At 37.5% G+C, this 17293-nt stretch overlaps 1 pseudogene; it reads left to right on the plus strand.

Annotated features, from left to right (window-relative positions):
* Positions 1 to 2489: 2489 nt before the first annotated feature.
* Positions 2490 to 2674, plus strand: LOC126005018 (uncharacterized; annotated as a pseudogene).
* Positions 2675 to 17293: the final 14619 nt, after the last annotated feature.

The raw sequence follows: 17293 nt of genomic DNA on the forward strand, positions 1-17293 counted from the left end.
CCTAGTTCATGTTGGTTATAACATGAACTCAAAACCCAAGAGAAAATTATTTACTAGAATTTCCTACTAAACAAATCTAAAAAAGGGATGGAGAAACTACATCTAATGAGGAAATACACAAGAACTATACCTATTAGGGAAATACATCTAAAGAATTATACATAGCCCCCTTAAGTCTTTTTGAAATAGTGGGGGAGGAGGTAGAATGAAATCCAGAGCACAGCTTCAGCCTGCAATGTGGTCTTGTGGAGTCCGAAAAATAGCTCCCAGCAGTCATGGATCAGGAAATGTCCTTGAGCTGAGGATTTCTTAAAAATTAAATCCAGTAAAAATAGGTATATGACACATATGTGTTGCCAGCACATGCATATGGTGTCTGAATTCACATGTTGCCTGCATATCCTCTCTTGAGATGTGTACTTTCATACTATAACTCTCAGACATGTTCTGGGACTCTTTCTGGCTTTGGAGATCCTGCATTCTCCCTCGAGTGTATTATCCTCTCTCTCTCTCTCTCTCTCTCTCTCTCTCTCTCTCTCTCTCTCTCTCTCTCTCTCTCTCTCTCTCTCTCTCTCCCTCTCTCTCTCTCTCTCTCTCTCCCTCTCTCTCTCTCTCTCTCTCTCTCTCTCTCTTTCTTATAGTCTCCCTCCCCTTCCTCGGCACCTCTGAATAAAATCTGTTTTTACTTATATGTGTATACTGCTTCCTTATATATCCCATAGTATCAATTTTCTTTATGTAAAGTTCTTGGACTTTATAGATATCCTTCATTTATCCAATGAATTAATAAACCCAAAGTTTACAAGTTTCAGCTCCCAATGCCCAAAGGACTCATTTTACTCCAACTGCTCCCTCTTCTGCTTTGAATTACTCAGTACCCAGACCATCAGTTAACTCCTCCACTAGCCTCAGGGATTTCCCACTGCCCACTCAGTCTCCTAAGAGATCTCCTAAGAGAGTTCTAGGACAAGTTATTCAGCTACTTTACCTGACCTGATTTGTCCTTGGTAATAGACCAATAGAAGAGTTGACCAATAAATAGAGGTTTGGAGTGTAGAAGTTGAGGTATTTACCTTCTACACAGTCAACCCTGGTTCAATGCAGATTGCAGAAGTGATCCTCAAACACGGAACCAGGATTAGTCTCTGAGTACTGCTGGGTGCAATAGAGAGATGGAGAAGACTGTGATGCAGACTTATCATTAGGCCAGGTGTGAAAAATGCACAAGACAGATACTGTTTTGTGTCTGTTATGATATAATCAACATGGTTTTCTCCATTTGTCTTGATTCCAGGAAATTAGCTAAGAAGTGAAAGAAGCAGGTCGAGTAATAACATAGCAGGAAGGGCATTTGCCTTGCACGTGGCTGACCTGGGTTCAATCCGTGGCATCCCATATAGTCCCTAGAGTCTGCCAAGAGTAAGTTATGAGTGCAGAGCCAGGAGTAAACCCTGAGCACTACCAGCACATGCCAGGCATGTAGTAACTTGTAGTAACAAGTTACTACACCCTCTATTTTCATTGTTTTTTTAAATTTATTTGTTTTAATTTTTTTATTTTTAATTATGAGAACAAAAATGCAAAGAAAGAGGACAAGGTAAAGTTACAGTGGAAGGATAATCACCCATACACAGAATTCTCAGAAGTCCCCTTGCTGATATCTTAACTTTGAACTTTCAGCCAAAGAACATTAAGATAAATAAAACAGAACCCATGTACAATTACTTTGTACCTCAAGTCCCCAGATTGTAATATTTCTTAGCAGCACACAAAGCAATCTAAAGCCATAAAACTTATGTAACTACTTAAACATTAAAGGCATAGTCTTTTTTTTTTACATTTCCATGCACATGCATATTAGTTTAAGTTAACCTCAAAAGTTTAAGTGTTTTTTTTTTTTTAAGGATTAGAGTCAAAGGAGCACAGTAAAAACGGTGTTAGAGTGGTAATTATTGTTTGCATAGGCCCACCAAAATATGAGAGACATGGAAAGGAAAAACCTTGGCCTAAATACAAGGAGACCCTACCCCTGAAGTTTTCTGGCATAAGACCAACTCTAGGCTCCAGGCAAGCTAGTTTGTCCAATCCAAGACATTGTCTGTAGTGCCAACACACTTTTATTTTTTATACAGTCTCTGTTGTTGGTATCATGTTTCTGTATTAAAGATCCTGGAATCTGCATATTCTACATTGAAGTCAGGATGTGGAGCGTCCTCTAGTTTCACCTCACAATTAAAGGGCAATGCAGAGAGCACTGTCATGTAAGCAGGTCGTTGTTGTTGGTAAGTCTTCTCAGTGTTAAGGAAAGTCTCTTTTGAGCAGGTCGAAGTCAGAGCAGCAGTAGGGTCTTCCCTGGTAGAGGATTGCTTCCAGATGATGTTATAGACAAACTTGGATGTTTCAGGATGGCTTCCCTGGTTCAGGGGTGAATAGAGAATGCCCATTCTTCTGAGGCATGTGCCAGGTCATTATATCAATGTTCAGGGTGTATACTTACCTGGCAGGGGAGATACCATGATCATGAAGGTGGTTTTTCCCAGGGTGAGGCTTATCCATTGCACTCTGGATGTGCTGACCCCTGCGATTTCCCCAAATGTGGGAAACTCGACTGCTTAATTTGTGGTAGTGGGGATTAAAAGTTTAAAAAAAAAATGTTCAGGGTGGACGGTCCCGTTGCACTACAAAATTTGTGTGTTCCAATCTCTATTAGATAAGATCTTATTTGTATATATAGTATTTTCCCATTTTAATGTGCCTATGCACATTGTTTCTTTTTTTAGATGTAAACAAATACCTTCTCAAGCAAAAGTCATCATTTGTAAAAATTCTGTGAGAAAAATTTAAGGAAGATAAGACAAAAGGAGGTAAAGTTATTTGTTTTTAGTTGCTCAAGTTAATGGCTGAAGTAATAATATAACTCAAGACCATATCCATTAGGACAGTGTTCCTTGAGTATGAAAATCAATATTCTATAATTTCATTAACACAAAGCATGATGCTTCAAGACAAAAGCATGTCTTTGTGTCTCTGGCACCATAAAAGTAGTCTTAATATCAAAAAGTTCTTCATATTGTTCAGACCATGCTTTGTATGTATTATTGAGCGTTTGAATCCTGAAAGGAAGCCCTAAGGAACCTGTGATGCAGTTGGATTTTGCTATTTTGGTCTCAGTCAAACATCTATTCATTTCATCTCTGAAATCTAATGACCTAATCTAATAAAATTACAAGAGATTCTAAACTGTTCAGCACTTAATCAGCTTAGTCCTGGAGAATTAAATCAAAACCCTAGGTGTGCACACTTCATTGCTTAAATGAAATCTTACCCTGGGAGACAATTGTATTATTTGGCTACTTATTATTTGGTAGGTTGGAAATTACATGAATGTTCAAAGACAGGCTAAGAGACTAATGGATTGATGAAAGGTTTGTGGCTTTACTGGTGAAGCATAATGTCAAGATTAGGGGCTTAGGCTATAGAGAGATCTGAGATCTGATCCACACGCTACCACTTCCTGGTCATATATGTAGCATGGGAAATCTTTGAAGCTCAGATTTTCCCACAGCTAAATTGAATTGGAATAATAAAGCTAAAAATAAGAGAGTTACATGAATTTATTTTATATTATATTGAATTATATTTATAATTATATATTTAAAACATATGAACATTTTTCTGCCAGTGTGTATCTATCTACCTTACTACATGTAAATATATAGAGACTGTCACAAAGATATGTTGTTGTAATTACAATGACCAATTGTTATATTTGAGAGTATATATATTTAGATAGCATTAGTCTAAAAGAGTAGAAAAATAGTAAGGTGTAAAGTATAGAACTACATTTGTTCTTACAGCAGGACAGAACTCAGGAAGACATAAAAAAATAAATGTAGACTTATAAAGTTCCCCTCCTGTGCACCAATTGAAAGAGCACCACCCCCCTGATGATGGTTTGGAAAGGTAAAACTTCACTAAATGAAGTTCTGAGAAGATCTGGGGCCCAGTCCATTTTGTATCATATTCTAAGTGTGGAATAGAGCATGTTCTTTTAGGACTGGCTTGATAGCACCAGCACAAGTACAAACAAGTTTTTCTGATGACTTTAATAAAAAGTAAACGCTACATAAATATGAAGTACATTAGTAATTACAAAGACATTTTCAGGAAATTATAAGTTCATCCATTCATCCACATAACTGTCTACCCACCCACCCACCCATCTACTCAGTCACCAACTCATTTGTCCATTTGTCCCTCCATCTATGCAGTCGTCTATCTATCTCTGAGCACATACTGATGCTTCTAGTCAGTGGAAATGCAGAAACAAGATTTTCTTCTGGAGTCTCAGTAGCCTCCTAGAAAGGGAGCAGAAAGGAACCTACAAGGGACACTCTACAATAAAGGCAGCAATGACAGTTGGAAGGCCCTTAAGTAGACAACTCATCTAGTCGTGAAAGCTGGAGAATATTGATAGCTTTATTTATTAAAAATTAAAAAAATAATTGGAATAAGGACAGGCCCTCAGATCAGTGGAATAGGCTTGAATACTCAGAAAATGTTCCCCAGACATACAATCACCTAATCTTTGATAAAGGAGCAGGAAATCCTAAATGGAGCAGGGAAAGCCTCTTCAACAAGTGGTGTTGGCACAACTGGATAGCCACTTGCAAAAAATTGAACTTAGACCCCCAGCTAACATCATGTACGAAGGTAAAATCCAAATGGATTAAAGACCTCGATATCAGACCCAAAACCATAAGATATATAGAACAACACATAGGCAAAACACTCCAGGACATTGAGACTACAGGCATCTTCAAGGAGGAAACTGCACTCTCCAAGCAAGTGAAAGCAGAGATTAACAGATGGGAATATATTAAGCTGAGAAGCTTCTGCACCTCAAAGGAAATAGTGCCCAGGATACAAGAGCCACCCACTGAGTGGGAGAAACTATTCACCCAATATCCATCAGATAAGGGGCTAATTTCCAAAATATACAAGGCACTGACAGAACTTTACAAGGAAAAAACATCTAATCCCATCAAAAAATGGGGAGAAGAAATGGACAGACACTTTGACAAAGAAGAAAAATACAAATGGTCAAAAGACACATGAAAAAATGCTCCACATCACTAATCATCAGGGAGATGCAAATCAAAACAACGATGAGATACCACCTCACACCACAGAGAATGGCACACATCACAAAGAATGAGAATAAACAGTGTTGGCAGGGATGTGGAGAGAAAGGAACTCTTATCCACTGCTGTGGGAATGCCGTCTAGTTCAACCTTTATGGAAAGCAATATGGAGATTCCTCCAAAAACTGGAAATTGAGCTCCCATACGATCCACCTATACCACTCCTAGGAATATACCCTAGGAACACAAAAATACAATAAAAAAAACTCCTTCCTTACACCTATATTCATTGCAGCACTATTTACCATAGCAAGACTCTGGAAACAACCAAGATGCCCTTCAACAGGTGAATGGTTAAAGAAACTGTGGTACATATATACAATGGAATATTATGCAGCTGTCAGGAGAGATGAAGTCATGAAATTTTCCTATGCATGGATGTACACGGAATCTATTATGCTGAGTGAAATAATTCAGAGAGAGAGAGAGAGAGAGAGAGAAAAGCAGAATGGTCTCACTCATCTATGGGTTTTAAGAAAAATGAAAGACATTCTTGCAATAATAATTTTCAGACACAAAAGAGAAAAGAGCTTGGAAGTTCCAGCTCACCGCAGGAAACTCACCACAAAGAGTGATGAGTTTAGTTAGAGAAATAACTACATTTTGAACTGTCCTAATAATGAGAATGTATGAGGGAAATGGAGAGCCTGTTTAGAGTACAGGTGGGGGTCGGGTGGGGAGGAGGGAGACTTGGGGCATTGGTGATGGGAATGTTGCACTGGTGATGGGTGGTGTTCTTTACATGACTGAAACCCAAACACAATCATGTATGTAATCAAGGTGTTTAAATAAAAAAAAAAAAGATTCACTTTCTGTCAGACAGTCCAAGATAGATCTTAGGAGACATGCAATTGGAGAGGACAGGAGAAAAAGAGAAAAAAAAATTAAAAAAATAATCTTATTTCTTACAATTTCCTTAAAATAATTTCATTGTTCACAATACTTATTTGAGGCCTCAAAATTCTTCTGTGAGCTTTTTTTGAAGGAGCTATTTTTAGCTTTTACTAGTGAATCCTGTTGTGACTAGGCACTGACAGTGTAACAACTGGTATTACGGGGGATATTAATACAAGTGCCTTGTCCTTTATAGCAGAAAGCGTTGCAAAGAGAGGTAGCCTTTATGCAGAATACTAGTTCCAGTGCTTCTGGAAATTGCAGGATGTTTATACTCCATTTACATGCATCCTTGACAGTCTAACTTCTGCAATTTCGTTCCAAATACCAGTGCATGGCAAGGTGTCTCCAGTTCAGGAAGCAAATACTCTTTAGGTTGCTGTTACTCTAGAGTTGCGTTGCACTTGACCTATGTAACTGGACAAAACAATCCCAAAGGCAGCTTCAAATAACAAAGGAGAGACTCTCTTTCTTCTCCAAACATGGGTCTAGATTGATGATAAATATTGTACAAATGAGAACATAGTTGAGACTGCTTTCAAAAACCTAAAATGTTTTGCTGTCTTTTCTCTCATTATTTCTAATTTGTATATCAGGAGCAAGGTTACTTAGATTTATATTCAGATTTTATCTCAAGAACATGGAAATATTAACATTTGGAGTTTCATCTTTAAAATATGATAATAATTAATCTGAATGATATTTCATTAAGTCAGAATATTGTACATCAGGGGCCAGAGAGATAGCATGGAGATAAGGCATTTGCCTTTCATGCAGAAGGTCAGTGGTTCTAATCCTGGCATCCCATATGGTCCCCTGAGCCTGCCAGGAGTGATTTCTGAGCATAGAGCCAAGGATGAACCCTTGAGCTCTGCCGGGTGTGACCCAAAAACTAACCCCCCCCCAAAAAAAAGAATATTGTACATCAGACAATATTCTAAGTGCTTTGCTTTCATTACCTAATTTAATGCAGAGCATCTCAGTCAGGGGGCCTGAAGAGCTAATATTGTGTAGTAAAGATCTTGTCTTGCAAGCTACTGACCAATTTAATTCCTAGGTTGATCCTCAGCACTCCATATGGTCTCCTGAGCCTTCAGAAAATGATTCCTGATCAGACAGCCAGGAGGAGTAAGGCCTTAGCACTGCTAGGTCTGAGCTAAACACAAAGGAAAACAAAACAAAACAAAAAACAAAAAAACAAAAAAACCCCTTCAGGTATAGATGTTTTCAGTGTTTATACTTAAGAGGTAAATATTGTTTAAATTTTGGCATCAAAGACTACCGAAAAGCCAAAAATTAAATGCAAGGACTCTTTTTTTTTTTTGGTTTTGGGCCACACCCGGCGTTGCTCAGGGGTTACTCCTGGCTGTCTGCTCAGAAATAACTCCTGGCAGGCACAGGGGACCATATGGGACACCGGGTTTCGAACCAAACACCTTAGGTCCTGGATCGGCTGCTTGCAAGGCAAACGCCGTTCTGCTATCCCTCCGGGCCCTAAATGCAAGAACTCTTAAGCCAAGATATTGAGCCCGGATATGCCTAACTCAGATGTCCAGGAACTTCACTTTGATGTGATTTTTCATATAGATTGATGTATTATAATTCCCATACAAAATGGATTTCATAGTTGAGAAGCAAGCTTTCATTCGGGCTTGCTGTTTGAAGGCAAATACTTAGATTTGCTTTGAAAGCTCTGATTCAGTGAAACAACTCTTCTGCCAGTGGAAGCAGTAATTCTAGATGAAGATATTTTTCAGACCTGAAAGCCTAAATAGGTATGGCCAGTATATCATCAGTTTACCCTTCCTACAAGAGCCTAACTCTAGCTTGTTTCTGTTTGTATATAAGATGATGTATGCCATCAAGTCCATAAGTGGATTTTATTGATCCTTCTCGAACCCACTGGTTTGCAACCCACCATTGTTCTCATTTTATTTGTGGAAATGAAACTTTTCTTGTGACCTTGCAGACATGATGGTTGCCTAAAGGTCCAAGTCCTCCTTTTTCCAACCTTTTTGCATGTTGGCGAAAAAGCTCTTTCTTTTTCATTTTAATTTGAGGTTATATCCAGCAGTGCTCAGGAATTACTCTTGGCTCTGTGCTCAACGATCGTCCTGGTTATACTCAGGGGACCACATGGTTTCTGTGTCATGTGGTGCCATGTGGTGCCTGGGATTGAACAAGAGTCAGTACATGTAAGGTGAGAACCCAATGTTTCTTTCTCCATCCTGGCTCTAAATCTATTTCTTGACCCATCCCTGTGTTTGTTTTTCACTTGATTGGCCCTCTAGCAGTCATGGCACCAAACCTTCCTGGTTTCACTAGTATTTCTTAAAACACTCTGCAAGAGTGTCATTCTCTCTAATAGACATTTTATCTTATTTAGGCTTTTTCTAAATACTATTACTATTTCTTTCTTTATCCTTCAAATGAGACTGGAATATACTTGACAATTTTTCTTTAATGCTTGGCAGAGTCAACAAAGGACTCTCTGAGCTTAAAATCCTAGACTCTAAATTACTAATAAATATATTCTAGCAGCAGTCATTATGGAACCTTTTGGTTACATATTTTTATTATGCACATCCAGTTGTGGCAATTTTGGGTTTTCTAAAATAGAGATTAAAAATAATCTAATCAGTTGTCTGGGCAACTTTCCCATGAAGAACAGGTGTTATAAAGTAATTGAGTTCCTGATGTTGTTATTGGAATAAAAGTGTCAAGACAGAAAGTTGTGGTGTCCATACAAATGTCCACAGAGGTTTATGCATGTTCCTACATGCCCATGTTAAACTTGGACTTTAGGGCTCTAAGTTCATAACCTTTTCCCAGGCCAAGTCTATTTTTCTGTATCAACTGAGTCTTGCTAAGATTTGGTTCTCATCTTTGTCTTAATTAAAAAAAAAATCAATTTGATCTATTCCAATGACTTCCTTTTTTTTTTTTTTTTTTGGTTTTTTGATTTTTGGTTTTTGGGTCACACCCAGCGGTGCTCAGGGGTTCCTCCTAGCTCCACACTCAGAAATTGCTCCTGGCAGGCTCGGGGGACCATATGGGATGCCGGGATTCGAACCACCATCCCTCTGCATGAAAGGCAAATGCCCTACCTCCATGCTATCTCACCGGCCCCTTATCTTTGTCTTTATATAGTAATATATCTTTCAGTCATAAAAGGGGGGGTTTTCTTTTTATGTGAAACCCAACTACAATCATGTTTGTAATCAAACATGCTTAAAGACAATATTTTAAAAAAGTAATATATCTTTTAGTATACAAACTTTTGTGAAAGCACAAAGAGAAATATTAAGAGACTTAAAGTCCTAAAAGAACTTACTAGCATTATAATATATTATCTAAAAATGTATTGTATAAAAAAGTATATGTATATATATAATATAATCATTACACATAATAATATAAAATTAAAAACTATAGTATAAAATTAAAAACTATATAATATCTAGTATGGAAATAATATATACATTCATAATATAAATGATCACATTTGCTATTGTGCATCTTATAAATTAGCAGTCTCACAAAAGTAAAATCAAGGTGTTGACCATGTACTTTTTTCTAAAGACCTTAGGGTAAATTCACTTCCCATTTATTCAATTTGTTAGTAAAATCCAGTTCTTGGTAATTTGAGGAGCGAGATTCACAATTCTTGCTTTCTTGCTTCTATACACTGAGGAATCATTCCCAGTTTCTAGGGCTGCCCACATTTGTTGCCTGTGGCTCCTTTGCATCTTCAAAGTCGTCTGCAGTGGATTGAGTACTTTTCACTCTGTATCTCTCACTAGAGTTGGGAACATTTCTCCATTTAAGGGTTCATGTAATGTAACTAAATTGTGCCCACTTGGATAATCTAGAACATGTTCTCTATTTGAGAGGTCATGACCTCAATCACACCTGCAAATTCATTTTTGCTAAGACAAGTTTCAATGTCATAGGTTTTATTATTATGATATGTATTGGGAATTATTAATCTGGTTATCAAAATAATCTGTGAACATCCAGCTTAGAAATGCTTCTTACATGTCAGTGCATAAAAATCTTGTGAAGCTGTAGGTTGCAGTGGGGTCCATGTATTCATAAATCACACATAACAAAGCATGATCATGGTGTTGATGATTGGTATAGAATATATGTGTGCATATATATACATATTTTTATTTTAGACACCATGATTTACATTATTAATAATGGTAGGGTTTCATGCATAAAACATGACAACTGTACATCCTCCATCAGAATGAAAACTTCTGTCACCATTATCCTGATGTTGGGATATCCCCACTATCCTATCCCCTCACCCCTTTACAGTGATATGCTTCCTACTAGGAACGAATGTTCAGTTTCTATTCCATTTGGCTATTTGTTGTTTCCTTATTCTGTTTCTTTCTATACCATATGAGGTATCTATATACCTCATATCTATATATGAGGGAGACCATTCTGTTCTCTAGAATATATTTTATATTTATATATTTGAAATATATAAATATATTTAGATAAATATATTTATATTTTAGAGAACCATCTGTTCTCTAGAATATATTTAATGAATAGCATACATATGTCATTTATCTTTTAGATATATCTTTTATTTTTATAATCTTTTTATTACTTTATTTAAACACAGTGGTTATAAGGTTGTTCATTGTGCAGTTGTTTTTTTCCACAGTTACAAAGTTATGCAAGATATATCATTAGTAACAATAATATAAACCATGTAATCTTTTATAATCATATTGGCAATGATATATTTGTACTGCTTATGACAATCTCCTTGTCATACTTCTTTTTATTTTTTTAAAATATCTTTATTTAAGCACCATGTTTACAATCATGTTTGTAGTTGGGTTTCAGTCATAAAAAGAACACCCCCTTCACCAGTGCAACATTTTCACCACCAATGCTCCTCATCTCCCTCCTCCCCCACCCTCAGCCTCTATACTTTTCTTTAAATGCAAAAACAAACAAACAAAATAAAACAAACAAAAAAAGAAAGCTTACACTGTGATTCACTTTATGAGCAGTTTTATGTTTGATTGGATAGTGTGTGTTTTTGTAATACATTGGACTGTTTAAGAGCCCCTGGGCTCTATCCTTCCAAACCAGCATTATTGATCATGTGTTCATGTGTTTGTCACCGTGACCACCTCATTCTGCTCCTGAAGCCTTTGCTCACTGCATTTCTGTGGCTAGATGCTGCAGTGCTCTCTGGGGAGGACAGAGGCTGCATTTGCAAAGTTCATAACTCCCTCATTTCAGTGTTGCTACATGAAGCGGAAAATTTCTGCTCAAGTTAATTTACACTTAAAATAAAATCATAATGTCTTGGGGCTGGAGAGATACTACAGGTGCTAATGCATTTGCCTTGTATGCAGCTGACCCTGGCTTGATCCCCAGCCCTGAATAAAGTCCCCTGGGTTCTTCTAGGAATAATGCCTGAGCACAGAGCCCGGAGTAAGCCCTGAGTATCACTGGATGAGCGCCAATGCCCTCCATCTCCCAAATAAAATCTTATCTTTAAGAGGAAGGACATAGAAAACAATTCTGAATGGATTCTAAATGTTGACTCAAGTAGAAAGAGCTAGTGACATAAACATTTCCCTTAAATTTCGTCATTTTAGGGTCAGAGAGATGGTTCAAAGGATTGTAGCACGAGCTTTGTCTAGTACAACATGGACCCTTGAGCACGCCTGGGAGCAATTCTGAGCACCAGGACTAAAGTAGTCCCCAAGCATTGCTGGGCTTTTTCACCCAAACTCTCCACTCACCAAAACCACCTCTGCAACTTATAGAAAACAATACAAAAATATTGGTACTTGAAAAAATTCAGGATAGAAAAATTAAATTGGTTCATCTTAAACCTGAAAATGTATTTGAAAAAAATGGTACTTACATTTTCTTTTACTTAGAATTTGGAAGTAATTATTACTTTAGGAATACAATTTGACCATCCAGACATATACAGGACCTTATATGATTAATAACATCTGATAAATGCTATTTACCTTTTAAAAGAAATAATTTCAAATACATGTGTGAATCTTAGAAATTCTACCACAAAGGCATGTCATTTGATTGTGTTTAATTCTGAGAAAGGGGGGCCAGAGAGATAGCATGGAGGTAGGGTGTTTGCCTTTCATGCAGAAGGACAGTGGTTTAAATCCCGGCATCCCATATGGTCCCCCGAGCCTGCCAGGAGTGATTTCTGAGCGCAGAGCCAGGAGTAACCCCTGAGAGATGCCGGGTGTGACCCAAAAAACAAATAAACAAACAAAAATTCTGAAAAAGGTGGGTTGTTTTAAACTTTTGGAAAACAAAAATGAGGTTAGTTTTAAAAATATTTTAATAATTAAGTACCTATGAGATTTCTTTCTGTTATAAGTGTTTTATTTTTTAAGAATCGATAGCATTGGGGCAGGAGTACACACAGGTAGGGCATTTGCCTTGCACGCAGCCAACCCAGGACTACTAGGGTTGGATCCCGGCATCCCATATAATTTCCTAAACCTGCTTGGAGCTATTTCCGAGCACAGATCCAGGAATAACCCCTAAGTGTCATCTGGTGTGACCCAATAACCCAACACCCCCCTCAAAGAATTGATAGAATTAAATGAAACACAGAGGGGCTGAAGCAATAGAACAGAGGGAAGAACATTTGCCTTGCATGTGGCTTATGCAAGTTCAATCATGGCATCCCATATGGGCCCCAGAGCACTTCCAGGAGTGATCACTAAGCACGGGGCCAGGAGTAAGCCCTGAGCACATCTAGCTATGGCCCCCAAACTGGAAGTAAAAATAAAATAAACAGCATTGTTAATAAAGATTTGCATTTTGTAAAGCAGTTGACCTGTTTACAGGTGCAGTGTTCAACTACTGTGAAATAAGTGATACACATGATCAGATGGTAGGCTCAGGAGTAAAGAGGAATAGGGCAAGAAGGAACAACAGACAGTTCCACTCTTTGAGCAACTGCTAAAAAGAAGGTTCCAGAAATGAATCATTCTGTGTCTAAATAAGGTTGTGTGGGGGCCAAAAAGATAGGGTATGTGTTGCATGTAGCAGGCCTGGGATTGTTACCTGAAACAAGATGGTTCCCTGAGCACCACCAGGAACAAACCTAGTGATCAATGAGTGAGGAGCAGTCACTGACCATTGCCAGATATGACCCCCAAACAAACAAACACACACACAAACAAAAATAACAAAAAATAACTATATTTCTTTTAAAATGTAAATAAATTATTCCAGAGTCATATTTGTCCATAGATGAGAAGATTCTAAGTGTGTATATTCATGCATGTTGTCAGTTATGCTAAACTAGACAAAGGAAATCCAGATGGAGAAGCACTCATTCTCAGATGGATGAGCCCTTGACTCATGAAATGACTTAATTTTGATTGAGATGTAATTGGCATACAGTTTTGTGTGAGTTCAGGTATAGAGCATAATTATCTATTACAGTATGAATACCACTGTCACATTAGCTTAATACCTCTTTTATAGCGCATATTACCATTTTTTTTGTGGTGAGAACTTTAAGCTCTAGTCTCTTAGCAGTTTTGATGTATATAATACAGTATTGTTAACTATAATCACTAGGTTTTACATTAGATATACAGAAGTTATTCACTTTCTACACGCAAATTTGTATGATTTAACACACCTTCAATTTGTCCACTCCTTAGTCATGATAACCAGATCCTACTTTCTATTTTTGAGTTCACTTTTTTCAGATTCTATATATAATGATACCATGCAGTATTTGTGTTTCTCTATTTGATGTATGCATTTAGCATAATTCTCTCGAGGCATACCCCTCTGGTTCTTTTTTTTTGGGGGGGGGCCGCATCCGGCGTTGCTCAGGGGTTACTCCTGGCTGTCTGCTCAGAAATAGCTCCTGGCAGGCACGGGGGGATACCGGGATTCGAACCAACCACCTTAGGTCCTGGATCGGCTGCTTGCAAGGCAAACACCGCTGTGCTATCTCTCTGGGCCCACCCCTGTGGTTCTTAAGGATAGAATTTCCACTTTTTTACATGGCAGAATATTCCAGTGCATATGTGTGTATAAGACATCATTTCATTCTTTGAATGACACTTTTGCTTCCATATAACACATAAATTGTCTTTTTAATGCTAAATTTTTATAATACTTTAACCTTATTTTTATATTTATTGATTTATTTAAACACTATGTTACAGGTTATTCGTAATATAATTGGTCTTTCTTCACAGTTCTAAAGCTGCTCATGATTGAGTTTCAGTCATGCAGTGTACAACATCTTTCAGCAGTGCACATTTCCTTCCACCAAGGTCCCCCATTTTCCCTCTTTCTCTCTCCCTGCCCTCTCACCTGCCTACCTCTGTGGCAGACGGTCTTCTTCTCTTTCTCTTTATTTCCTTTCAGAAATTGTGGTTTGAATATTGATAGTGAAGGGGTAGTATAAATATCACTATCTCCTTTCAGAACCCAGTTCTTAGCTAGAGTGATCAACTATCATTGTCCTAGTGGTTCTTTCTCTGCCCAACTATTCTCCCCAGTTATTATGGCAAGCTTCCTGCCATGGTCTGCTCCTCTGGCCCTCATCTCTATTGTCTCTGGATAGCGTACTACTTTTTTTAAAATAATTTTTATATTGACCAAAGTGGATTTCAAATCATTCATAGTAATATTTTAGGTACATAGTGAAATGGAATCAGAGGCATTCCCACCACCAATGTTGTTCTCCCTCCATGATCTTCCCAGCATGCATCCCATATCGCCCTCCCTTGACCCCCCAACCCCCACCCCGGGCTGCGAGTATAACTGGTCCTCTCTGTGTCTAGCTTGTTGTGGATTGGGTATTGATTCTGCTTCATTGGTTTTGGATTTGGTACCTAAGTCTGATCATTTTTTATTTCTATTCAATGTTCATATGACTGTTTGATCTTGGTACCCTCCCTTATTTCCCCCTCAATTTGTGAGGTGGAACAAGATGGTTCAAGTTATGTGGTTCTGTTTGAAGGAAAGAAATAAAGGAGGGGAATTAAACAAGCAAAAAAAATGGGAAGAGTCCTTCTAGAGGCTATAAATATTGATTTAAGAGAAAAAAGGGAAAAAAGGAAAAAACCCATAAAAACAATACAAAAAAATCAAGCAAAAACCCGAAAAGCACCACAGCAATAAAGACAACAACCAAACAATAACCACAGTCCCAAAATAAAAACAAAACAGAGCATTAAAACAAAACAAAACAAAAACAAACAAAAAAGAAAAAAGCAAACAACAATAACAACTAAAATATTAATTTGTGTGTCTTTTCCCCTCCACCCCACAGGCACAATAAATATTAGGGAGAGTAGAAAGGGAATTCCCTTGGCCTACGAGATACAGGGTTTCTCCGCCCTTGAAGTATACTGTCATGGGAATAACTCCAGGCTCCGTACCTGTTCGTTTACTCTCCCCTAGGTCCTTTTGTGGTATCTGAAATACCATACTACTTTTTTTTTAATATCTCACAAAACAGTACAATTATTCTATTTTCTCCCACTGATTCATTTAACTTAACATAAAACTCTCCATATCTGTCCATGTATAAGCAAATTGCATAAATTTATTTTTCCTTACAGTTTTGTTGTATATTCCATTGTGCAGATATACTGCAGTTTCTGTATCCACTCATCTGTCCTTGGGCACTTGGGTTGTTTTCAGAATCTGGCTATTGTGAGTAGTGCTGCAACGAACATAGGAATGCAGAGGGTTTTTCTTCATTGTTTTAATCTTATGTTTTTTGAACTGGGCCAACTCCATAGACCACTCTGTGTGATCATAATGTAAACTGAGCCATGAAAGATGATGGCTATACCAGCCCACACAGCACAAAGCTGGCCATCTCAGGAGGAATGAGTAGATCAAAGCTAATCTTGCTGCCTCCATCACCCAGAATCACTGTTTCCCTGAAGGCCTGCCTCATCACTGATCCTCCACAATTCTCTGTGACGATGCTGATCTGGCCACACTTTAGGTATGCCAGGTATTGGGCTGATATCACCAGGCCTTTTTTTTTTTTTTTGAGTGAGTGCAGGCACCCTCCCTGATATCTCCCTACTTCTTGGAAAACCTGGCAGCTGTAAATACGCCCACAAATGCGGTCACCATGTTCGAATCTGGCCTTCTTCCAGGATGTCCTGCAGCTGAGTATATGCCCCTAAAAGTCATAGTATCATAGCTTTGAATTTTTGGATAACTTCATTTCTTTGGTGCTGCCATCCCTAAAGAAACGCCTAATTTAACAGACTGGACATATAACAACAAGAACTTGCTAAATCTAATTCCATTGTATTAATGACTTCATTGTTAACACAATAATGTTCACAAATGAGCTTGCAACTATACTTTTTCTTTTTTCTTTCTTTCTTTTACTTATCTTCTCTTCCATTTTATTTTCATTTCTTTTTATTTCAATAACTTTGTTTTCACTTATCTAGAAACAAGTGTATTATGATCAACTCTGCCAGTCAAATATGTAATGAATTTTTTTAAATAAATAAAATAATAAATAAAATGTAGCTCCAGGAATGGAGAGATGGTATAGAAGTAAGGCTCTTGCCTTGCACACCAATCCATTCCAGATTTGATTGCCTGCATCCCAAATGATCTGAGCTAGCTAGGCGTAATCACTAAATGCAGAGCCTGGACTAAGCTAGAGACCTCTTGGTGTGGCCATAAAACCCAAACCAAAAAAAAAAAAATGTAGTTCAACTACTCCCGATGTGGAAAATATATGTTGTCATAGAAACTCCTATTATGGTGAAACCATAAGGCAGTATTTAAGAAAACCGAACAACACATTATCCTGGAATTTCTCTCCTAGGTATTTAAGAGAAATAAAAACTTGTCAAACGACCTGTACATGATTATTTATAACAGCTTCACTTACAATAGTAAAAAAAGAAGAAAAAGTGAAACAAGGAGATACATTTATCAATAGGTAAATAAAGTTTTAAATAATTATATTTATACAATGGAATACTTCTGAATAATAGAAAGAAATGTATTTTTGATATTAGCAACTTTTATATTCATCCAAAGATCCCAGACATATAAGACTACATATTACTGGTCATTATTTAAACAAAATTATATAAAAGACAAATCTAATCAACAAAGGAGGTGAATTTAGCTCCTTGGAATTGGAC

This window comes from Suncus etruscus, chromosome 3 (genome assembly GCF_024139225.1).
Source record: "Suncus etruscus isolate mSunEtr1 chromosome 3, mSunEtr1.pri.cur, whole genome shotgun sequence".
Taxonomy (NCBI): Eukaryota; Metazoa; Chordata; class Mammalia; order Eulipotyphla; family Soricidae; genus Suncus; species Suncus etruscus.